The 25226-nt window shown below is 49.9% G+C and overlaps 1 long non-coding RNA gene across 2 annotated transcripts; it reads left to right on the top strand.

Annotated features, from left to right (window-relative positions):
* Positions 1-1222: 1222 nt before the first annotated feature.
* LOC109277976 (uncharacterized) lies at positions 1223-25226 on the top strand. Of its 2 annotated transcripts, XR_002085428.2 has the most exons (4): positions 1223-2115; positions 18196-18386; positions 24490-24619; positions 25029-25226. It is a non-coding gene; the product is annotated as an uncharacterized LOC109277976 (long non-coding RNA). The 2 variants fall into 2 exon arrangements; XR_002085427.2 differs by lacking the exon at positions 25029-25226 and having other exon boundaries at positions 24490-24852.

Below are 25226 nucleotides of genomic sequence, written 5' to 3'. Positions count from 1 at the left end.
ATGAGTGATGTTCAGCATCTTTTCATGCGTCTGTTGGCCATTTGTATGTCTTCGTTGGAAAAATGTCTATTCAGGCCTTCTGGCCATTTTTAATAAGATGTTGTTGTTGTTGTTGTTGTTGTTGTTGTTGTTGAATTGTATCATTTCTTTATACGTTTTGTATTTTAACCCCTTATGGGATATATCATTTGCAAATCTCTTCCCCCATTCAGTAGGTTGCCTTGTCATTTTGTTGATGGTTTCCTTTGCCGTGCAAAAGCTTTCTATTTTGGTGTAGTCCCAATAGCATATTTTTGCTTTTGTTTCCCTTGCCTGAGGAGACCTATCTAGAAAAAGTTGCTATAGCCAATGTCAAAGAAATCGCTGCCTGTGTTTTCTTCTAGGATTTTTATGGTTGCAGATCTCACATGTAGATCTTTAATCCATTTTGAATATATTTTTGTGTATGGCATAAGAGTGGTCCAGTTTCATTCTTTTGCATGTAGCTAGCTGTCCAGTTTTCCCAACACCTTTTGTTGAAGAGATTATCTTTTCCCTATTGTATATTCTCGCCTCCTTTGTCCTACATTAATTGACCATAAAAGCACGGGTTTATTTCTCGGCTTTCTATTCTGTTCCATTGATCTATATGTCTATTTTGGGGCCAGTACCATACTATTTTGATTACTACAGCTTTGTAGTATATCTTAAAATCTGGGATTGTGATATTGCCAGCTTTGTTCTTCTTTCTCAAGATCCTTTTGGCCATTCGAGGTCTTCTGTGCTTAGATTTATTCTAGTTCTGTGAAAGACGTTGTTGGTATTTTGATATATTTTATGCATTTATCCTGAGAAAACGTCCATAGGCTTCACCAGACCGCCAAAGGAGTGGAAAGTGCAAAACTGGGCTCACATCTTCAAAATATGGCTGTCAGATCCCTTGGGCTGGGGAGAGCAGTTCTAGAACCTTTTAGAGGAGTGGGGCAGGACGTACTACACACTCCCATCCAGTCCCTCCCCAGTGGCTTCATACTAGGCTCCCAGCCCAGGGCGTGGGGCCCTCTGAGGTCTCCTAGAACCTGGGGAGCACTCGGCCTCTGAGCAGGAGGCTATGCTGGGCTTCTGCGTTCAGGTGCCTGAGCCCCAGGTCTCCAGGGTCCTCTCTAAAGCAACCTGAATTCGCACCTGCAGGGAGAAAAGCTTAGGTCCCCCGCCCCAAGCGCGATGCCGGTTTGACCCCGGCGGGAGCCAGGAGCTGCTCTCGGTGCCCGGGCGGCTCCCACCTCTCACGGACTGAGCGCCCCGGGTGCTGACTCATGCTCGGACTCTCCCGTCCAGCCGGGTGCACGCCCACGACGTGCCCTCCTTCTCGCTTCTCCACTGCTTCCTCCCAGGCGCTTCCAGGCGCCCACACGCGCGCTCCCGTCCCGCCGCCGCCCCTCCTAGCAACCGCCCTCCGCTCCCCCTGCCAGATCCGGAAACGGGCGGTCTGGTCCGCTGCTGCCTCCGGAACCCTGCAAGCCGCTAGGCCTCCGCCTCCGCCTCCGGCTCCCCTGCCCTCTGCTGAAACCACCCTGCTGAAGGTCGACCGAGCCCGCCTGCCCCGCGAGGACAGGTGGCCCTGGGCCTCCCACTCCCGCTCCCGCCCTGCGGCGCCGATGCTCCGGCAGCCGCCTCTTCCCGGATGGACCTGCTCGCTCCCCTGGTTTCCATGACACTGCACTTTCCCACGCCGCCTCCGAGTTTCTGACAGCTCGTTTCCTCGCTGGCATCGCCCCCCCCACCCCCCCACTCAGCCTCTCCCCGTGGGCCTGCCCGAGGCGCTGCCCTGGGCTCTCTCTCCCTCCTCCCGCTTGCGTGCCCACGGGCTCCCCCTCCGCCCCTGCCTCGTGCCACCCCCCCACTGCTGCCTCTCCAGCGGCTGCCGTCCCTCCGTAGCCCCCAGTCCCACGTGGCTAGGGCTTACGGAACTCTTACCCTACCCCCACCCCATGTCCTAAATCACTTGACGTCAGACTGGTGCCCCTGGAGGTGTTCAGGCGTGGTCTGGCCCGCCAGCCACATGACCTGGTGGGATGTCCCGGAGGTGACTTCACATGCCCCCTGCGCCTGAGCCCCGCGGCAGGCCTGCGCGAGGTAAGGCTGTGAGGGTGCAAGGCTTACAGGATGGGATTCTGTAAAACGGCTGCACGAGTTCAAATCCTGCCTCTGCTACTTGCCTCGGGTAGGTCCTGTATTTGTTCATCCATTTATGTAGCAAATGTTAATCGAGCCACTTCTGTGTGCCAGACTCTGTTGAAAACACAAATGGAAAAACCAAGCGGCTCCCCACACTCTTGAGTCATGGCCTTAATCAAATAAGGTCCAAACAGACGCTAAACTGTGACTCTGACGAGCATCGTGACGCAGAGGCACAGGCTGCTGTGAGACCCCCCGCCTCCAGAAGGTCTCCTCTGGGCTGTCAGACACAGTTTCCTTGAGGACATGCTCTTGAACCTCAGGTGTGAAGAATGAGTGTGGGGTTATGAGGTGTGATAGGCTGAATAATGGCCCCCAAAGATGTCTACATCCTCAGAACGTAGGAATGTGTTACCTTACAGGGCAAGAAACCTGTGATTCTATTAAGGAGTTGAGCTGTGAGTCTCCTGGATTATCTGGGTGGCACAATGTCATCACAGGAGGCCTTATAAGAAGGAGGCAGGAGGGTCAGAGTCAGAGATGTGAAGATGGAAGCAGAAGTCAAGTGATGGCGTTGCTGGAAGGGGGCTGTGAGCCAAGGAAGCCTCTAGAAGCTGGAAGAGGCAAGGAAATGGATTCTCCCCCTAGAGCCTCCAAAAGGAGCAAAGCCCTGCTGGCCCACTTTGGAGACTTCTGATCCTCAGAAGTATGAGACAATTTGTGTTGTTTTAAGCCACTGTTTGTGATCATTTGTTACAGAATCAATAAGAGACTAACATACTGGTTGAAGAATGGAAAAGCGTGAGCCGAGGCCAGGGATGCGAGATGGGTACCTGTGATTTAAAGAAAGGAAGTGTGGTCGGGATGTATGTGTGGGTGTATGTGTGGGTGTGTACGTGTGAGTGTGTGTGAGGGGGTGGCAGCCATGGGGCTACACAGCTGGGCAGGCGCCAGACCGTGACCGCCAAGCAGCTCTTTCAAGCAGCCATTGATTGGTTGATGTTATCAACCCCTTTAAGCCTCAGGCTCCTCATTATAAAACGATGACTTTATAGGGTCATGGGGAAAATGAAATGAGGGGCGCCTGGGTGGCTCAGTCGGTTAAGTATCTGACTTTGGCTCAGCCCATGATCTCGCGGTTTGTGAGTTCGAGCCCCGCGTCGGGCTCTGCGCTGACAGCTTAGAGCCTGGACCCTGCTTCAGATTCTGTGTCTTCCCCTCCCTCTGCCCCTCCCATGCTCATGCTCTGTCTCTCAATACTAAATAAACGTTAAAAAGAATTAAAAAAAAAAAAGAAAATGAAATGAGACAGCGTAAGTCATGATAGCTGTCGGTAAGTGCTCATTTAATGTTAAGTCCTATTATGATCCCGTGGCATTCCTGCTGGGAATTTGGTGGAGCCCCTCTGGGGCTGTGGAGAATGGAAATGGAAAGGCAGACGGGGCGGGGGGCCGTTCGGCCCTCAGTCAGAGCAGTAGAGCTTGTGTTTGCTCATTGGATTTGGCTTATGCTTACGCTCCTGTTTAAATAAAAGGTTCCTCAGCTAAAACAGTTTGAAAACCACTGCTCTAGTCTGTCTCTGCTTCTTCCCGTAAAGGAACCCTGCTGTGGAGGTGCCACCATGATTCGTACTGCATCAGAACCAGTCCCCGACCACTAATGCCTCAGCCCTTCGTGGTCCAGCGGCCTGGGCTTTGGGGTCAAACTGGGCACTTTGTAACATAGAGTCCATTTTCTTTCCTGGCACTTCCTGTGATCTGTGTTATGTTTTCTTGCATCTTTCCTTTACATCTGTCTTCCTCACGGGACGCTAAGGTCCACTGGGGCAGGAATCTCTTGTTTTGTTAACCACAATATCTCCAGGGCCTGACGCTGTGTCCCGACATGATAATAACGGGGAACGCTTGGAAAATGCCCCCTCTGTCCCGGGCACTGTTCCATGTCCTCTACACACATCCATGGACTTAATGCTCAACCCTACCTCACATAGTCAGCATTCAAGGTTTGTGTTGAATTCACGGCTTCCCATCACTTGCGCGCCTGGTGAGTTTCTTAGCCTCTTTGGACCACGGTGGCCGCGTGCGTAAAGTGGGGAACCACAGCATGGACGGTGGCGGTGGTGAGGAGGAAATGGTGTCACGATGTCTGCCCGTCTGCAGGCTTTGGGTCTGGCGGCAGCAGGCACCCAGGAAAGGGTAGCCGTGGCACTGACCTCCCTGTGCTGGGTACCGAGTGCCCTGGTTCTGGCCGCACCGTCTGGACAGGGCCTCAGCTTCAGTCTCATGCCCCGAGCCGCAGTGGATTCCTTCCCTCCATCAGCCTAGTCACTTCCTGCGAAGTTTCTCCTGCTCACTCCTCCTCCTCTTTCTCCCCTGGGCCCAGAGCAGCACATCTGCCTTTCTGGGCTCCCACTCCCCCCCCCCCCCCCCCCCCGCCCGTTCCGATGAACCCTGCAGGCAGCTGCTTCCTTCTGTACTCCACTTCCGTTCCCACCTTCCCTCTGGGGGGGGGGGCTCCCCAAAGGCCCCTACAACCCATACCATCAAGTGTGACCCTGCTGGGATCCTGAGGACGAGCATAAGTCCACACCCTGCCCAGTGGCTCCCAGGCCACCACTATCACCTCTGGCAGGAGCCTCTACCTGTGGCCTGGCCCTGTCTGTCAGCCTTTGCTGAGCCCTCTCCTGTACCCTTCCAGTGTCCTGCGTACCTCCATTGCTACTCATCTGGCGTGGTCTATACGTGTCTGTCTTTCACGTGCCTGATGTAAGTGTGGTGGGAGTGGGAGATCCCCGAGGACCAGGATTCACTTTTTTTTTTTTTTTCAGTGCGAAAAAGGTGAGCTTTATTAAAGCACGGGGGCAGGGCCCATGAGGCAGAAAGAGCTGCCGTCACTTTTGCTCTTAAGTAATTCTGGAATGTGTCCCCTTGTCCCCTTTTCCACCACTACCCTAGTTGAGGCCACCCCAGTCTCTCACCTGGATGATCACAAAATATCATGGTCTGTCTCCTCTGGCCTTGTCTCCTCCCATTGGGCATTAAGGTAATCCTCGGAAGGCACCAGTGAGTTTATGGCCCTCCCTTTCAGGGTCTCCATTGGCCTCAGAGCCCTGGTGACCGGTTTCCCTCCCTCCCCATCTAATTGGATCCAGACACACTGAACTGACTTGTAGCGGCTTGAATGGACTGAACTCTCCAGATGATTGAAATGTCCTTCCTTTTGCTCAAGACTCTCCCTTTCTTCTCCTGTCCGGCCCTCCTCTACCCATGGGCTAATTCCTGCTCATACCCAGATCTCAGCTGAGATCCTCCACCTGGGAAAGGGCTCCTTGGCTACCTGTAGCCTTGGCCACATGACCTCCTCCGACCCTACACACTCCCTGCTTTATTGTGGGGGACACAACAGGGAGTGTTGCCTATTTGTTGTATCCAGCTTGCCTGTCAGTTCTTTAAGGGCAGGGCCCCTGTCTCCACTACCCCAGAGCCAAGCACAATGCTTGGTACATAGTTGGTGCTTAATAAATAAATAGAACTGAACTACTCCAGAAGCTTGGTCGGGCCTCCCAATCCCTAGCCGTCTCCAAATTTCACCCACTCTTCTTGATAACAAAAGCCATGGCTGACATTTATTGAGTGCTTATCTTGTGCCTGGCACTTTGTTAAGCACCTTGTGCATATCGTTTACTCCTCAACAGCCTTGCGAGGTAGGAACTATTTTATAGACACTAAGTCTTCGACAGGTGACATAACTAACCTGAGGGCACACAGCGTGACAGGGTAGAGCTGGAGGGGAACCCTGCTAGCTGACTTCCTTCTCAACCTCAAGATGACCCTGTCCTCCACGCCCACTCGTTCCCCACCTTCTTCACCAAGTCTTCTCCTGCCTCTGGCCCCCCAGGGTCTCTGTCTCACTAGATCCTTCTGGCCACTTCATCTGTGCTATTGCTCCCTGATTGCACACTGCCCTGAACAGCTCTGTGGTACCGAGGTTTTGCAACAGTTAATCTCTCTCACTAGTGACAAAGTCCCCAGGGACAAGGGCTGAGATCTGTTTGTCTAGAACCCCTGGGATATCCAGCACAGTGCCAGACACATGGCTGACACCCAGTTCACCAGTAAAACAAAGGCCAGGTCTCCAGGCTCCTGTCCATCTGAGGAGGTGGCTTGGTTGGTTCTGGTCTCTCTTCTATTCCTAGATCCATTTAAATAATGAGGAAAAGTGTCAGGGCTCAAGGGCATCCGTTGATGGAAAACTCCAGCATTTTTCTAATCCCAGTGCTTCTGAACGTAATGGGTTTCTGGGAGCCAGAGAATTTGGGGGAAGGGAATGCCAAGATTCATTGATGCTAAGTTTGTGAGCAGCATCTTGACTTCATTTTTCTGGTCAGGGAGTCCCATTTTTAACCATAGCATGTTCCTGGAAACCATGTCATAAATCAGATGATCAAAAAGAAGATATTTAAAAGAGGATATTTAATCAGCAAAAATTTCATGCCCCGAGCACTTACTATATGCCAGGCAAGCAATGAGCTAGGTGACGGGAGTCAAGTTAAATATGACATGACTGTGCACTCAGCGGTCTCACTGTCTGGCTAGAGTCATGAAGCAACACATCGCAGCAAAAGGCACCTGAGTTTTGCATGTTCTTCCTCCCATCTGCCTCTGCGAGCTCATACCAAGTGTTTCTAGAAGTTTCCCATGGGTGTTTCCCATGGGGCTCATGTCTAAGTCCAGGCATTGCCGCTAACACGTGATTTCCATGATCGCTTCCCCCTCTTCCTGGTGTAAGATGTACCACACCCCTGCTGGGCACCTAAGGCTGATGATGAAGCAGGTCTAGGACCTGTTCTTCAGTGAAACAACTCTGCAATGCCTGACATGGCTGGACCACGTCAGGAACCCCTCCCCACCCCCCTCCCCACATGACCCAGACTTGATTCCATAGGTTCTGAGCTCTCAGGCTGAGCTAGGTTATTATATTCAGATGCGGCCCTTCTTTAATGACGAGGGCTCACTCACTAAGGCAAAGACATCTGCTTGACCTCTTGTCCCCATGGGACGAGCCCTCATTCAGAAGGTTCCTCACTCCTTCTAGAGCATCAGCCCCTGGCAGCTGCCCCACCACTTCCCTACAGAAGCCCACACCTGTCCCAGTTTTGCCACAGACACAGCTCTCTACTCCCCCCTGTTCCTCTTACACATGAACTACTTATTTATGCTCAGATTGAGAAAAAAGACAAGAAGGAAATATTCTAAGAGGCTGTGATTCTGGGAAACGTTATTTGCTTTTTTATACTCTGCTATCTTTTCTGAAATTAAGAAAATAAGCATATGTCGCATTCACAATCCCCACTCCCCAGTAAAAGCTTTTAGGTGTGGTAGATGTTGTTACAATACAAAATTAACAACACAAGCTGTAGAAGCAAAGAGGAAAGAAAGATACATTTTAAGGTGTCAAGGAGAAGTAGAAAATCTTCCAAAAGGAATAATGTTACAATTGGAGGTCCCTAAACAAATGAATCATAAATACAGCCAAAAAATATACCATAAAACCAATGCCATAGTGACTATAAATCTCCACAATTATTCAAAAGAGTAAAATTATTTTCCAGGCCCTACAAAATACACACATCACATTGATTATATAAAAGCCTGCAATGAATTTTTAAGTGTGTGTATCATATATTAAACAACACCCACAACTTCACAACCTTTATAACATAGCAAGGCATGGTAGGTTAGCTATAATAAACAGTACACATTTAATTGACAATAGTTATGTTCACTTTCCACCTTAGAAGTGGGGCAATGCTTGGTCTCATGACTTCCCTTTCTCTGAAACAAACAGGGATGTTCAAGATCACTCCTTGGAGATCAGCGCTGAGCATAAGGGGTGTGATTTAAGTGTCTATTTGCTCTCGATAATGATGCTCTACTGAAAGTCTTGTATTTATTTTATTTTATTTTATTTATTATTTCATTTCATTCCTGCTTCTTTATTTTTGAAAGTAATTTTGATTTTTTAATGTTTATTTATCTTTTAAAGAAGTTTTTTATAATTTTTTTAACATTTACTTATTTTTGAGAGAGAGAGAGAGAGAGAGAGACAGGGTGTGAGGGGAGGAGGGGCAGAGAGAGAGGGAGACACAGGATCTGAAGCAGGCTCCAGGCTCTGAGCTGTCAGCACGGAACCCAGTGTGGGGCTCGAACCCGTGAACTATGAGATCACAGACTGAGCTGAAGTCAGACGCTCAACTGACTGAGCCACCCAGGCGCCCCTAACGTTGATTTATTTTTGAGAGAGAGAGATAGAGTGTGAGCAGGGGATGGGCAGAGAGAGAAGGAGACAGAGAATCTGATGCAGCAGGCTAACGGCTCTGAGCTGTCTGCACAGACCCTACCATGGGGCTTGAATCCACGGACCACAAGATCATGACCTGAGCCAAAGTTGGACACTTGACCAACTGAGCCACCCAGGCACCCGGAAGTCATTTTAAATATCTGGAAGGGCTGATCTGGCAACTTCTCCTTCCTTCACGTCTGCGTACTGAAAGCCACAAGACAGGGATCGGCATCGGGTTAACGTGGGCCGTAGGAAGCCTGCCACAGGCTCTAAAGTCCGGCCTTCCCATCCTTTCCTTCCTGCGGACCACCCAGCAGCAGTAACTGTAAGTGACCGCAGTCAGTGTACAGAACCCGCTGCTGGGAGGCTCTCTTCATCTGGGACAGTGACAAGAAAGGGATGGCTGGGGAAAATCAGGCGGAGGAAAAGACCTTGGCCATGAGCTGCTCTCACGCCTAAGAGCCGCCACCAGTGACATAGAGAGGGCACCCTCTGTGCCTGGAATTACGACAGAGATGGTTAATCGTACGTCATTGCTGCAGCTGTGAGAGGTAGTATCCTCCCCGTGTTATAGGTGAGAAAGCAGAGAATCAGAATCCGTGAGCTTAAGAAACTTACCGTATATTGGTTTGCTGAAGCTGCCGTAACAACGCATCACAAACCGGGCCCCTTAACAGCAATTTATTGCCTCCTGGTTCTGGTGGGTGGAAGTCTGAGAACAAGGTGCCTGCAGGGCTGGTTCTGGGGGCTGTGAGGGAGGACCTGTTCCATGCATCTTTCTCCTAGCTTTCGACGTTTGCCCGCGATCCGTGGCGTTCCGTGGCTTGTGGTTACGTCATCTCAATCTCTGCCTTCATCTTCGACGGCATTCTCCCCAGGTGCGCGCCTGAGTCCAAATTTCCCCTTTCAAAAGGACAGCGGTCGTATTCAACTGGGGCCCACTCTCATGACCTCATTTGAACCATTACCTCTGTAAAGACCCTATTTCCAAACAAGACTCCGTTCTCTGTACCGGGGTTAGGACCTGTCTTGCGGGAGAGAAGCGGACACAGTTCAGTCCACTCGCCTCTGAAGATCTCCCCTCCAAAGAGTTACAGAGCCGATATTCAAAACCATAGACAGTCTGACGCCAGCTCTTAGCCAAACCCTATGCTGCCTCCTTCCCGGCTCTTCCTGGCTACCAGCCTCTCTCCTATAGGACACATCTATCACATGGGACCCGTGACTATAGAGGACAAAGCCCACCTACCACTTTCGAGGACTTCCTAACTATAATCTCTTATTTTCTATGCTTTCTCCTGGAGGGCCACGCCGATGGCTCAAGTCTTTTTTTCCACGTAGGTACGGACGGACATCTGCTCTACTGAAGGAGCGTTCCCCTCCCGCAATTTTTTTTTTCTTTTAATTAAAAAAGCACCGTCCGTATAGCCCCAATTTAGACTTTGTCTTGGTTCGCTCGCCAGAAGATGGTCAGCTCCGGACTGCGTCACACCCGACTGGGGTAATGTTGGGATCCACCTCACTCCTTTCTGGGGTCTCAGGGACCCCTCCGGGTGGGTGAGGTCGTCAGTGAATAAGGCAGACGCTCACTGAGGGTCTTGCAGTGGCATGGCCGTGCGCCTGGACCCCCCTTCAGAAAGCACTTGCCGCCCCAGCTGTGGGGAGGCCCTCCCTGCAGAGAGCATCACGAGGCCGAGGCCAGGCCCCCCGCTGGTGACGGGCTGAGGCTGGGGTATAAAGGCCCAGAGTTTCAGCCTACTACGTGGCAATTCTTAGGGGCTATTTTAGTTCCAGGGTCCCATGGTGTCTGCCGAGCTTGTCCTCGGGCCTAAATCAGAGCTCAACGTCTCCAAGTCACTCCAGCTTCCTGCCCCTCCCTTCCTTGGGTGTTGCCCTGAAGAGCACGCCCTCATGAGCCCCCACACTCAATTCCATCCCAGAGTCTGCTTCCCAAGAGCCTGCCCTGAGACTGGCCTCTCCAGGGACTCAAGTCAAAGTTTGGTCCTGAAGCTGCAAAGAAGCAGCACTAAGTGTCCACAGGTTACTTCTATTTGGGGGATGGGCCCCAAACTTGAGCTTTCCCAACATCTGGCCAGGATGCTCAGAGGCCTGTCCAGACTCCCTTCTGTTTGCACCACTCAAAATTAGCTGACCAACATCTTTCTCCCTCCCTCTCCTCCACAAAGATTTATTGAGAAACTATTATGTGCCAAGTGCTGTTCTAGACACTAGAAATATAGCAGTTAAAAAAAAGAGAGAGAAAAGTGTTTAAACTCATGAAGCTTACATTCTAGCAGGGGGAGCAAATAATTACCTAATAAATCAGTAAAATAATGTCACTGGGTGATGGTACTATAGGGAGGAAAAAGCAGGGAGTGGAGAGGGTTTGGGCAGGACAAAGGGGATAAGGCGAATAGGGTCAGAGTCACTGAAAAGGTGCTATTTTAGCAAAACCTGAAGGAGGTGAGGGACTGAGTCATGAAGCTATTTGAGGGTCAGCCTTTCAGACAGCAGAAACAGCATGTGCAAAGGCCCTGAAGCAGGAGCTTGCTGTCCGTGTTGAAGCACAAGCAAGGAGGCTGGTGGAACTGCAGCAGAGAGGGAGAACAGTAAGGAGTGAAATCAGAGGTCATGTGTGGGGGGATAATGGGACTGCAGGTGTGGAGGGCCTTCTAGGCCACTGTGGGGACTTTGGCATCAACTCGGAGTAAGACATGAGCCACTGGAAGGCTCTGAGCAGAGGAGAGACATGATCAGAGGGAACACCTTAAAGGTTCACTCTGCTGTGTGGAGAACGGCCAGGGAGGGTGAAGGCAGGAGACCCATTAGGTGGGGGATCTCAGTAAATTCCGGTGGGAGGCAGAGGTGGCTCAGCCGAGGGGCTGCGGTAGACGTGGCCAGATTTTGGAAACGTTTGGAAGGTAGAGCTAATGGGATCTGCTGTTGAGCCTTCCAGGGAAGCCAGATGTGTGGCTGGCAGGATCCCTCGTGTGAGTACAGCCAGCAGCGTCTCTCAATGTGACAAGCCCTCTGTCGCGGCCTTGGAGCCAGACACACCTACGTGTGGACCCCGACCCCATCCACACTAACAGATTGTCTTGAGTAGGTTACATCAGCTAAGTCCCACTTCTTCACCCGTAAACCGGAGAATCCTTATATCACGGGATCATTTTGAAGATTAAATTAGATAATGTAGACCAAAAAGGGCAGGCACAAGGGTAAGATGATTATTTTAAATCATGCAGTTTCCCATGAGCCCCGGAAAGACAGCAGGGGCCCGCGGAGGGGAAAGGAGAATCTGAGGGCCAAGGGAATGTGCAGGAGGGGCTGGGGCAAAGCCGGGGGGCAGCAAAGACAGCCCCGGGGGAGCGGGAGCGCTAGGGTGGGGAGAGGGCAGGAATCCAGGGCACATGCTCGCCTTCTCCAGTGAGGCTGGGGGATTCCACAGCCTGGGCGGGTTGGGGCGGGGGGCGGAGGAAGGTGGAGCAGTGGAAAATGGGAACATCCCCAAATTCTGGAGAGGATGAGGTCATCCCAGCTGAAGCCAATCAAAACTCTCCCCTGGGCAGGCAGAAAAAGGGTTTTACTAGGCCAAAAACTGCAGAGATGGCTAGCAGCTGCCAAGAAAGGAGGCGAGGCAAGTTCTGGGCCCGAGGCCATGAGCCCCAGGGGCCCCACCCTGGCTAGAAAAAGAGACTAGAGGAGTGGTGGGGGGCAGCCCAGAAGCCAGGGGAAGGGGGGGCCTGTCTGAACTGTCTGGTGGTGATGGGGTATGCTCCTGGAAAAACCGATAGGTCCTGGTCACAGGCAGCTGACAGAGCTCTGTGAACCAGGGCTCTGCGATTCTGTCTTTTCCGTACGAAAAGACAAAAAGCAGGATTCACATTCCTTCCATCAGAGATGTCCTACTGATTTATGCATGTGTGTGTTTTGGCTTTGTTTTCTTTTGTTTTTGCAGCCAACCAGGACATAGGCAGAGGTTAAACTGGGGGTCCTGCGCGAACCTCCCAGTTAGGGCAAGCCGTGGTGTTGAACAGGATGTGGGTTCAAATTCTGGTGTGGCTGTTGACCTCGGGCACGATGTTTGACCTCCGAGTCTTGTGAAATGGAGATCACGGTTATTCGGTCATTCGTAGGTGTCCCCTGATGGCACTTCTCTCCCCTCCCTCACCCCCGAGGTCAGGAGAATGAAAAGAGACCTTTCCTGTGTCACGGAGGCCATGGGGGCTGGTTTCTAGGGGCCAGAGTGGAGAGGTGGGGTCTGGAACCTCGGGGAGCGGGCACATACCCCAGGGCCTCTGGAGCAGCACCCCAGTTGCAGGATGGGGTGCCCTCCTTACGCGATGTCTCCCAGTTCGGATGCCTTCCCCCTCCGCACCGTCGTCTGTTCCCACGTCAACAGGGCCCCAAAGAAATGGGACAGAGCACTTGGGCGAGGGACATCCTTTCCCCAGTCGTCCCTTAAGGTAGAAGTCCCCCCAAGCCCAAAGCCTTCCAGAGGCACTAACGTCAGCCAGAAGCAGGGCTGCGGAGCTTTTCTGGAAATCTCCTTCTCGAAGCGTCACCTCCGGGAAGGACACTGCTGGGATGGGGGCCAAGTCCCACAGCTGCTCAGCACCCGCCTGGCCTGGAGTGGCTTCCTGTGTGCCCGCTCGCACGGTCACAGTCCTGGGGTCCCGGGGGCAGGGGTGCTGGCTGGCCATTCCCCTCCCTGTCACCACCCTCTGCGAGAAGCCAAACCAGCCCACCGCCAGCAGATTCCCATAGTCTCTTTCCCTCGGGCAGGAATGGAAACAGAAGTCTCTCTCCTTCCCCCTCCCCCGTCCCTTGCCTGCCTTCCTCCCCTTGACTGTTCTTTCTCTGGTCAGGTCGCAGGCTTTGAAAGCCATTTGGGTTTTATGTCCAAGTAACTAGGTAGAAGACAGAAGCTCTGACTCCTGGTCCCCAGTCAGTTTTTCAGGCCAGCACGTCATAGAATTTGAACACAGGCTCCAGGATCTCCCCAACCAGGCCAGTGCCCTTTTCGCGAGCAGTTTCTGTGTGCCGGGCACCGCACTCATGCTTGAGGGGCATTATTTACTCCTGACGACGAGTTCAGGAAAGAGCCACTAGGAGCTCTAGTTTACAGATGCGAAAATGGACACAAGCAAGTTGCTTAAGGTCACGCGCACCGCAGCCTGAGTCGGGAGCCAGGTCTTATGACTTCAAAGTTGAGCTCTTTGCCACCATATCACACTTCCCAAAGCATGTTCCGTGAATCATTCATTCCTCTAGGTCGGCCAGGAATGACAGAGACCTGGGGTCAAGCATGCTAGGATGATGCTAGCCTCTCGACTTCTTGGAGAGTCTCAGAACATGTTAACAGATTAAAGGCTCTGAGAAGTCCTGCAGGGAGTAAATCCGTTTAACTCTCTGTAACCCAATGTGTCCCAAACTTATCTGCACTTGGATCCCACCTCCCCACCCGCACCTTTTTTTTTTTTTTTTTTTTTTTTTAAAGGGACACTGTTTCCATCCCAGAGAAGGCTCTGGGAAGTGCCACCCAAGATCACATTACCTGTCATGTTTAGATATTGCCTGGCAATATGGCACAAGTTCCTTGCCTGGACCTCAATAAATATTGGTTGGATAAAATGAATATGCTTCTCCCATTTTCAGCCATCCTAACCCATTCCCCACTCTTCTTTTCCCTGAGAAATTCCTCAGCTGGGGGATATACCCAGACCTGCAGATAACCCACTCTTGATGTCGCTCCTGGGTGGCTCTTCCGGGCTGGACTGGTCACATGGGAAGAAAATTCCATTCAGGCAGCTCCTGAGGCCTCCCCTAGTCCAGCCCCTCGGAGGTCTCTGTTCTAAGGATGAAGGGAAAAGTTGGAGACAATCCCGTCCTGTTTTGGCCCCAGGAATATGGGTGTGGAAGAGGGGGTAGAAACTCTGCAGCCCTCCCAGCCCTTAAGGCAGAACAACTCAGACCTTGAGGTGTCCCTCCTTCCCTGCTAGCGCGCTCACACCTCCGTTTCCACGCTCCTCCACTCCCTTCCTCCGCTTGTACCTCTTTCTCCCTACCCTCCCGGCCTCGGCCTCAACTCCCTACTGGAATGGAATCAGAAGTCCTCACCAGGGACCACGAACACACGCCCAGTTCGGGAGATTCAGGGGTAATTGCTACAGAACGGGGCTCAGCCCTCCCGTGCCTTCAAATGCAGCCAGGGTTGGGAACCGCGGTCTCCCACCAGTAGCCATGGCCCTCTCCCCCACCCTTTGGCAGCACCCCCTCGGCAAGCCTCCTACCCTGGCACGGCAGCCAGTGTGCCCCCTTCTCCCCTCTCCTGACCCCGGAGCGCCGCTGGAGAAATGCCACCTCCACCGCTACCAACTGGGATTCCCAGCTCAGCGCCACTCGCCAGCACGAGTAGCGGGCCTGAGTCTTGTCGTCTTCAACCTCCTCCTATTCTGGGCCTTCCTCACTCCCTCTATGTTCCCTCCTGACCCCAGGCACAACGCTCAGCTCCCTGTCTGCTACCGGAAAACAAAACTGAGGCCACCGGGAGCACATGATCTCCATCAAATTCTTGCCCCCAACCGATCCTGCTATCACCGTCCCTACCGGTTTCCTGTTAATTTTAGAAGCAGGCCGAAATCCAGGTCAGGTCCCCCTAGCCTCTAAAGTCAGGTTGCCAGGGTTCAAATCCCATTTATATCACTTGTAGGCTGTGTGATCTTGGGTAGGTCTCTTAATCTCCTCGGTGCCTCAGTTTCCTCATCAGGGAAATGGGATCATCCTTGCCTTTACCTCATAGAGTTGACGGAAGGACTAAATGAGATAAGCCCCACGGAGAGCTCAGCACGGCCCTGGCACGTTGGCAAGTGCTAACACAGGCTAGTTCTTGTCAGCTGCTCCCTGCCTCCTCCAGACCTTGTTCTGTCATTGCGAGCCTCTCCTGCTTCTAGCTCTCGCCTCTTGCTGCACGGAGATGCACAAGTCCCTCTGTCCTAAAAAGCTCCTCTTGATCCTGTGTTCCAGATTTCTCTTGTTCCTTCTCATCCAAGCCTCTTGGAAGCTTTATCGGCTCTCTCATCTTTTGTTCCTCAGTCCACCAAGGACCTGGCCAAAACCACCTGGTCCCTAACTTCTGCCGACTGCACTGGACTCTCTTGCTCATTTCCTCTTTACAAACAGGCTCGGCTTCAATGCCTCCTCAGCCCTCGCTTGCTTCTCCTTGTGTGTCCGTCCTCTGCCTTCGCTTCTCCGTCCCCTCCGGGCCTCATCATCCTCTGCCGGCCCCAGGAAGGCTATCGTTACCCTGCGTTTGTCCTTAGTTGATGGGTCTCCTCTGCCCCCTCACACTCCACTCAAGTGATCTTAGCAGCTCTCATGGGCCCGACTTCCTCTTGATGATTGATACCTGTCAGGGACGGAATCGTGTGCCCCCCAAATTCCTATGTCAAAGCCCAACCCCCAGTGTGACTGTATATGGAGATGGGACCTCTAAGGAGGTAATTAAGGGTAAGTGAGGTTATAAGTGCAGGGCCCGAATCTGATAAGACTGATGTCCTTATACGGAGAGGGAGAGTCACCAGAGATCTCTCTCTCTTTCTGGGCTCGCACAGAGCAAAGGTCATGGGAGGACACAGCAAGAGGGTGCCATCTGCAAGTCGGGAAGAGAAGCCTCACCACAGAGCAGCTCTGCTGGCACCTTGGTCTAGGACTCCAGCATCTAGAGCCGTGAGAAAACAAATTTAAGCCACCCAGCCTGTGGCATCTTGTTACAGCAGCCTAAGCTAACAGGACATCTAAGCGGATCAGTTAGCTTTGCCTGCGTAACAAGCAATTCCAAAATTTAGTGGCTGAAAACAACAGCCACGTATTTAACTTCCCTCTCTGCGGGTCAGCGGTTTGGTCTGGGCTCAGCAAGGTGGTTCTTCTGCCCTTGGCCAGGCCCACTCGTGTGTCTGTGGCCAGCTGCTGGCTTGGCTGGGTGCTGGCAGGTCAGGTGGCCCCAGGGGGGACGGCCCGTCCCCACACCATGTTCTCTCTCATCCTCCAGCATGTGGGCCCGGGCTTGTGTTTACGGCAGTGCAGCATCAGGCTTCTAAGAAAGCAGAGTTGAGGTTTGCAGGAAAAGCCTCAAGCTAGAGGCAGAGATCTGGGTCTTTCCATTCACACCTGGTCTCCTGCTAGTGGACTTCTCAATATCAAGACACCTTGGGCAATGAACTAGGAATATAGACTAATAATTAAATAAGCAAATTCTGGGAGAAGCACCTAGCACTTTAAAATGTGGTTGATGGGGTGCCTGGGTGGCTCAGTCGGTTAAGCGTCCGACTTCAGCTCAGGTCATGATCTCGCGGTCCGTGAGTTCGAGCCCCGCGTCGGGCTCTGTGCTGACAGCTCAGAGCCTGGAGCCTGTTTCGGATTCTGTGTCTCCTTCTCTCTGACCCTCCCCCGTTCATGCTCTATCTCTCTCAATCTCAAAAATAAATAAACGTTAAAAAAAATTAAAATAAAATAAAATAAAATAAAATAAAATGTGGTTGACAGGACTTGACAGACATGGGATGAGGAAGGATAGGGAAAATAGGCCTTCTCCTGGGCAGATGGCTTGGTGGACTGGATGGAAAGTGGAAATAACTTGCTGAGCACTTATTATATGCCGGATACTGTGCTAAGCACCTGGCACCCAGAGGACATCGAGGTGCTTGAGAAAAGGTCTCTGGAGCCAGACTTGCTGAATCTGAAGCTCAATTCTGTCATTAAGCCAGAGAAAGTTACTTAACCTTTCTGTGCCTCGGGCTCCTCCTCTGTAAAGGAGGCATGATCACGATACTTCCCCGGGCGCCTAGCTGGCTCTGTAGGTAGAGCAGGCGACTCTTGACTTCAGCCCCACGCAGGCCTGGAGCCTACTTCGATTGTTTTTTGAATCATCATCATCATCAGTAATAATGATAAATAATGGCACTTACCTCACGAGGCTGTTGCAAGGATTAAATGAAATAATACACATCAGTCCCATAGAAATGCCCAGCATCTGTGGTATCCTATAAACATCTGCTCTTGGCCTTATTGTCTCATTGAACCCTCGCAACCAACTTAAGAGACAGGCACTTCTGTCTCCACTTCACAGGTGAGGACACGGAGGCCTGGAAAGGTTAAATAATGGCCCTACCACGCATGGCTAGGATGTGGCTTTGGACCCAGGCAGCCATAACTCTAGAACCTGTTCTAGAACTTATGCTGTTAACCACCACTTCCTCCATACCCCACCCACCCGCACCATTTACCATTCATCAACAGCAAGAGAACGTGTTTGAGGCTGAAGATCATGAGTTTGGTTTAGATGTCGATATAGAATTGCTGCTGAGACATCCAGGTAGAGGCTTCTGGCCAGCAGCTGGGTTTGTACGTGGAGTACAGAAATCAAGACAAGGTGGACTGATGGGGACATGTAGACAGATTGAGTCACGGCTGGTAAGGTCACACAGGGAGATGGTGTAGCACGACAGCAGGGGAGGGCCCGGGACCCATTTAAAGAGTAGATGGAGGAAAAGGAGTCTGAGGACAGACAGCCACGGAAGGGAGAGGGAGGTTTTGGAGGGAGGGAGACCATACGTCTGGGTTCACCTGGGAGAGTCTTAGTTTATGACGGTTAGCCTGGCGTAATAATTCATTAGTGCCCTTTGTCTCTTTAAATAGTGGCCCAGTTTGGAAGACAAATGATATATTCACCCTCCTTCAGGGGTCAAGGAGGAGAAAGCATCAGGGAGGAGGAAACACAGGTGTAAAATACCACGGAAAGAACAAGGAAGCGGTGTTTGCAAAGTGGTCCGCTGGAGTTGAGTTTGGCAAACTGCTGACTTTGAGAGAGGTTTCTGAGGAAAGAAGTGGTAAGTACGTGCATGCTGACATCTGAAAAGGAGCTCAGTACAGATAACAGATATGCACACGTCACTATCTTTGAGACTGGGGTTACAGAAGTGAACAGACAGGACTGTCCTGATGGAATTGTGTGTGTGTTGGGGGGGTGGGGGTTGGAAGAATCAAGTAGAGTGACCTGGTAGAATCACTAGGAGCTATTTGAGGTACATGGGGTGGGGTGGGAAGCCCTCTCAGAAGCCCTAACACTTGACCTGAGAGCTCTGTGAAAAGGGTGAGTCTGCCTGGGAAGCTTAAGAGATGGAACCTTCCAGAGAGGGAGGTAAGAGTTCATGCAAAGGCCCTGAGGTGGGAGTTTGAAAAACACAAAGGAGGCTAGTAAGGGTGGCCGTGGAAACCAGAGGGGAGAAGACGGATTCGAGCGCCAGCACAAGTGAATCGACGGCCCTGGTGACTGACTGGATATGAGGTGGGGGGGCGGGGGGAAGCAGGGGGTGGTCTAAGGGTGACTTCCCATGTCAACTTGGGAAACGTGGGTACACACCTCCCCACCCTCGACGGAGCTGGCAGAAGGAACTGGTTTTGAAGGAATGCGATGAATCATGTAGTGAGTTAAATAGTGGTTTATCCACTTGGACATGTCCTTTGTCCAACCCTATCCTGTGAACCTGTGAATGTAACCTGATTTAGAAGAGCAGTCTCTGCAGATGTAATTAAGGATCTTGAGATAAGATCATCCGAGGGTTAGAATGGGCCTTATATCCAATGACAGGTGTTCGTGTAAGAGAAGGGCAGAGGGAAATCTGAGACGCAGAGGGGACAGGAGAAGGCCATGTGAAGATGGAGGCAGAGATTAGATTCTTGGCAGCCATGGCCAAGCAATGCCTGGGGTTACCAGAAGCTGGAAGAGGCAAGGAAGGATCCTCCCCTAGAGCCTTCAGAGGGAGCGTGGCCTTGCTGACACCTTGACTTCAGACTTCTGGCCTCCGCAGCTGTGAAAAACTAAAATTCCTGTTGTTGTAAGCCACCAAGAATGGGCTAATTTGTTATGGCAGCCACAGGATACCAATACGGACTCCTCCGCGTTGAGTTGGGGTGGGGGGCACATAGAGGTGTTGACTGGGCGAGTGCATGAGCTCCCCTCAGGAGAGAGAGTCCAGGGCTGGAGATAAAGCTTTGGAAGCCCATTGAGCAGGTGGCAGTTTAAACCAGTGTTATCTCTGAGGGGACCCTGGAACATGGCTCCAGAAGCTCTCTCTCAGAAGCACAGAACCAAGAGCTTTCCAGATTTTTAAAAACAGATTTCACTCACTGATATAACCAAACACCCACACTATATATATATCAATGAAATGTAACGTTCATACCAAAGAATATGTTTATATGCATTTTAATATCTCCCAATAGATTAAAGAATATTTTTATCAGATTATTTTAAGTCAGGAATGCTTGCACTTCCTTGGACTTCTTCTGGGTCTGATGTGAGACGAGCCCGTTTTACATCTGACACTACGGAGAATATATAGGGAGAAGGGAGTATACATTAGAAGGAAGTGCCAGAAATAGTATTTGTTAGTTTCTGAAATTGCATAGCATAAATTTCTCCCAGGGCCCCTGGGTGGGCAGAGGAAGTGCTTCAGTTTCCTCTTTATCACTTCTCTCAAAATGGTCCACTCGCCGATATTGCAAAAGTGACATTCCTCTCTTAGCACCTGGTATGCCTCTAACATTTGCAGGGCCTGGGCCAAGAGTACAAATAGAGGCCTGTGTAATGCATATCTAACAATCTCTCAATTATTAAACCCGTAAACAGTTAATTAGAATGCAGTGTTTCTCTCTACCTTGACGAATAACTTCCTAATGCCCTGGAAGTCCCAGATCAAGTTCAGAACCAGCAGGCTTTTTGGAGTTCGCCCTGGAATGTGGAACATGGGCAGGGCTCCCTCCCGGCCCCTTCTCCTCCCACTCCCTGCTCAACAGCACACCCGGAGGGGCCTCCCAGGATGCAGGCTTACACCAGTGCCCAGAGCCAAGCTTCAGCCACTCGCTCCTACAAACAGAGCCTCAGGCCACCCTCAGGCCTGAGCACCACCGTGGCTCCAGAGGACTGGCCCAGAAAAGAGTCCCTGCATAGGCCCTAGAGTTGACGTGGGACATTTGGGGCAGGAAATTCTGGGATCTAGGAATTTCTGGGATCTGGAATGGCCTAGGGACAGGTTTGGTCCTGTGGCTCTGTGGACTCCTTGACCAGGGAGAAGGGGCACAGAGCACAGGACCAGGACAGGGGCTCCTCTTGCCTAGGTAGATCTAAGGTGGGCTGCTGGTCAGCCTGCACTCTAACAAGAGAGTCGGAGAAGTAGACCAACACCTGGCCAAGCCCATGTGCAGACTCTCTTGTGTACTTTTCAGTTTTGAGAAAATGCCGGGTTAAAAAATGAAGTACCATAGATATCTTGAGCCCTGATTAATAAACACTATTATCATGCCAGTATTTCATTGAGTTCTAGAAATCAAAGGTCAAATCCCTAAAAAGTTTTGAATATAGTAAAATAAGGCAACGAAGCAATAACTTGGGTGGCAGTGCTTTCTGGAAGTTTTTTCCACTTCTTCCTTTCTTCCTGCCTCCCTCCCTCCCTCCTTCCAATCCATCTCCTTCTTTCCAAAGCAGGAAGAGCCTAAATGAAGGCCATAGGCTTGGGTGCAGTGGGAAAGTGCAGCTGAAGTACAAAGCAAGAGGGCCATGGCAGAATTCTAAGAGATGTCAATATCCAATAACCAAGCCAAAGAAGAGCTTCTACCAAGGAAAGTTCTGGAGTGGCATGGGAGGGAGAGGAGAGACTGGGGATCCATAGACCGGGGAGGAAAGAGTTGCACAGGAGGGAGTTGTCCAGAAGAGCAAATGCCTCAAGGAGCTACCATCTTCCTCAGGCCGACTGAAGCAAATCTGGCCCATGCCTCTTCCAGCCCAGTCCCTCTCCTTCTCTGGAGAGCACCAGCTCTTCCTCATACCCCATGTGGGGCTGCTTCAGTCCTGCCCCATCTTTTCTCACCCTGCATTTCCCCGCTTTATCACAGCTGTCCTCACCGTTGGCTTCCCAACGTCCATCTCCATCCCTGGTCTCTTTCTTGAACCTCTAGCAGAACAATGGGTCCCAAGCATGTGCTTTGGTTAAGGGAGATGCTCACCAGATAATGGTCCGATGACCTTGTCCAAAACAGAAATGTTCACCAGTGTTCCTGATTCCCAAAGCGAGGACAATCTACTTCATCTCCGGAGAGGAAAGTGAGCATAAGCCCTTTATCCTGTGCTCTTCCTGTCCCCTCAACATTGGGATGTTCTTGTCCTTTCCCCTGCTCCCCAGCAATGCTCTTTCCTTGGTCTGGAATGTTCTCTCCCCCATCCTGCCATCCCAGTTCAAATGTCACCTCTTGGTGACTCCTCAGGCAGGAAGGCTTTTCTGAATAGTGTGTGTGTGTGTGTGTGTGTGTGTGTGTGTGTGTGTGTGTGTGTGTGTGTTCACTTCTTACATTTTTCATTTTATATTTTCATTGTCTCCTTTCTTCCACCAAAATTGTAAGGCTGGTAGGGAAAGTTTGCTTTACCCAGTGTACCCAGTGTTATAAACCGAATTTAAGTGCCCCAAATTTGTAGAACATAGTAATACTCTCTCATAGAAGTTTATTTAAAAGTTCAGTGGGTGATGGGCACCCATATTAAGGAAGGCACTTGTTGAGATGAACACTGGATGTTACATATAAGTGATAAATCACTAAATTCTCCTTCTGAAACCAATACTGCACTATATGTTAACTAACATGAATTTAAATAAAAATAAAATTAAAAAGTTCAAGTTTGATGAAGCAATCAGGAAAGATTTTGTTTAAGAATTCTTCAGTCTTTGTTAATCTGTTTTTCAGGGATCAGCCCCTCTGGGTTGATCCAGGTTTTAAAAGGGCAACCTACTATCTCCCATTCTGGGTGGGATCTGAGCCTAATAGCTGTATTATGTATCATCACTTAATTATAGGAGAAAAGCTCTTAGATGTTCTGCAAGTATCTGGAATTTAAAATGCCTTAAGCTCAGCCCCTTCCCCAATATCCGTGAGCTTGATTCCTCATCTCTAAATTTTGTTCAAATGTTCCCTTCTCCGGAAAGTCTTCCTTACCCATTCTATTGAAATCTGCAGCTGCCTGTTCCCTAGTCATTACATACAACCTCTTTCCTGCTTCATTTTCCTCCATAGCACATATCACTCCCTGATATACTACATAGTTTATTAATAGTATATTAATTACCTATCTCCCCTCAATAAAAGATAAGTTCCATGAGGGTGGAGTTTGTTCATTGCTGCATCCCAGTGCCTAGAGCAGTACCTGGCACATAGTAGGTCTTTTTTTTATTTGAGTGACAGAAAGAGAGAGAGAGAAAGAGAGCGCATGAGCAGGGGAGAGGGGCAAGGGAGAAAGAGAGAGAATCTTAAGCAGTCTCCACATTCAGTGCACAGCCTGACGTGGGGTTCAATCCCATGACCCTGGACCATGACCTGAGCTAAAACCAAGAGTCAGATGCCCAACCGACTGAGCCACCCTGGTGCCCCTGAACTATTTGATATTTTAAAAATCAATAGAGTTGTACTAGAGAGCGTTGGCTTCCTATCACCCATTTCTACCCCAACTTCCATACTTCAGGTGTCCATCAAACTCCACATGGCCCATTACCTGTCCAGGAGATGCTCACTCTAACTCTTCAACTTGGCTGTCAGAGAAAGGATGGGTCCTGATTAGTTTAAGCCATTATCTATCTGCATGTATATTACCACCCCCTTCAGGAGGGCACAAGACGGAAGTTGACCCGCTCAAGTGTTTTCTCTTTTCTAATAGATGTGGACAAGATAATGCCAACTGTCTCTGGCAGCCATCTTGTGACCACAAAACCAGCCAGGGACAAAGCTGTCATTGAGCATGCAGAGCTGAGAGAGAAAGAGTTTGGGTCTTCAATGTACCCTATGTCTGTACTGCTGGTCCATTCATTCCCTTATTCTACAAATACTGATTGACCACCTGGTATCCATCAAGTACCATTTTACATGCTGTAAATCTAAACAGACAAAAATCTACCTCATGGAGCTTCCATTCCTGGGGCAGGAGGTGGTGGGGAGAGTAGTGACATCATAAAAATGACTACAATACACAAGTAAATAACATATAAGTGCTATGTAAAAAAAAAAAAAAAAGCCATTTGCTAGAGTGGATTTTCAAACACTGAAGTCCTATATGTGTTGTGTGTTCTTTTCAAAGATAAATCAAAACATCCCTTTTGGAAATTGACAATCGTTTAGTTTCCAGTGTGTAAGAATACATCATTGTGCACTGGAGTTGGGATTCTGATCTTATTTTTTATCTAATCCAATGGTTGAAGACAGGTGGAAATTGTGAAGGACTTGGGAGCACTCCTGCTGATTGGGATTTAAAAAGGCATTTGTCTTTGGACGAGGGTAATGACCACATGAATAAATATCAGAACTGCCTGTCAGTGTTGCAAAAATATCAGACACAAACAAGGCAAATGACAACAAAACAATAAAGCACGCATACACATATGTGGTGGTAATTCTTTGAAATGTGGATTACCAATGCACTGGCAATGAAAATGAACCAATGCTATCATGCATCACATATTTTGGAGATGCTCCTAAATTCTGGCATAAATTTATCCAACATCAAGCATCACTTTGAAATGTACATGGAATACCATATAAAAATGATCAGAGCAACTTAACATTACAACCAGAACACAGTGTATCAGGAGATAAAAGTGTAAACTCTGCTGAAGCCAAATGTATATGATTATATTTAATTGCAAAGCCTGGAACTGCTAAGTTTATTGACAAATTGTCAGTCCTCACACCAAAAAAAAAAAAAGAAAAAAAAGCGGAGAATGATGATCAAAGTAAACATAATGACTGACGAGATCTCTCTGTCCAGCAAAATAAATGACAGAAATGGCAGCCGATATAGAGCAGCCATTTTTATCGGTACAACAAAGTGAAATGAGTCACTGAAAACTGGCAAACCCAAGTGAAATTCTGAATCCTGGTGGTTTTTTTTTTTAGGATTGTCAGTATGACAGCCTATGAGTCAAGTGAAGAAGCCCATGAAAATATTTTATGCTGCCAAGTTTGGCCAGCTTGTACGGACAACTGACTGATAACTTGCGGTATGGACTGGAAGCAAGAATTTAGGGTAGGCATGGATGGGCTGAAGCTCTGGCTGGCAACATGAGAAATCTGTCTCCATAGTCAAGCTGTTACCGCAAAGCTGTGTCTCCTCAGTGCCCTTATATACAAAGAAACCGTTGCCCTCCAGAATGCGTGTGCGGATTTAAGACAAGTACTTAATGAAGCTGATAAACTTGTCAATCATGTCACAAGCAGGCAGTTCAATAAAGACCTGACCTTTTTTCTTGGCTGAGTGAAGAGACGGGTGGTGACTACAAAGAACCACTGTTTCAAATGAAAGCTCATTGTCTTTTGATTAGAAAAGTTTTTACTCTACCAAGTTATAAGGGGAACTTTATTTTTTCATAGAAAACTTTCCTTTGGTGAGATAGTATAGCAGAGTGGGCGTGGCTTACAAGTTAGTCTGTTACCAGGCAAGTGTATGAGGAGTCGGCCATCGACACCCGGGAGATGCACTGGCAGAAACCTGGCCCCGTCTGGCAGAGACTTTGATCCTGGGACTTGAGGTTTTTGCTGTTGCCTGAAAGACCTGGTTTTTAACTCATCTGAAAATAGGAAGAGACATTAGACGACTTAATAAAAAGGCTAAGGAGTCAAACTGGAAGTGGTTT

Source organism: Panthera pardus, unplaced genomic scaffold (genome assembly GCF_024362965.1).
Source record: "Panthera pardus isolate Hobbes unplaced genomic scaffold, ASM2436296v1 HiC_scaffold_7, whole genome shotgun sequence".
Lineage (NCBI taxonomy): Eukaryota > Metazoa > Chordata > Mammalia > Carnivora > Felidae > Panthera > Panthera pardus.
The sequence above is the reverse complement of the archived record's forward strand: the minus strand, read 5'-3'. Positions and strand labels throughout refer to the sequence as shown.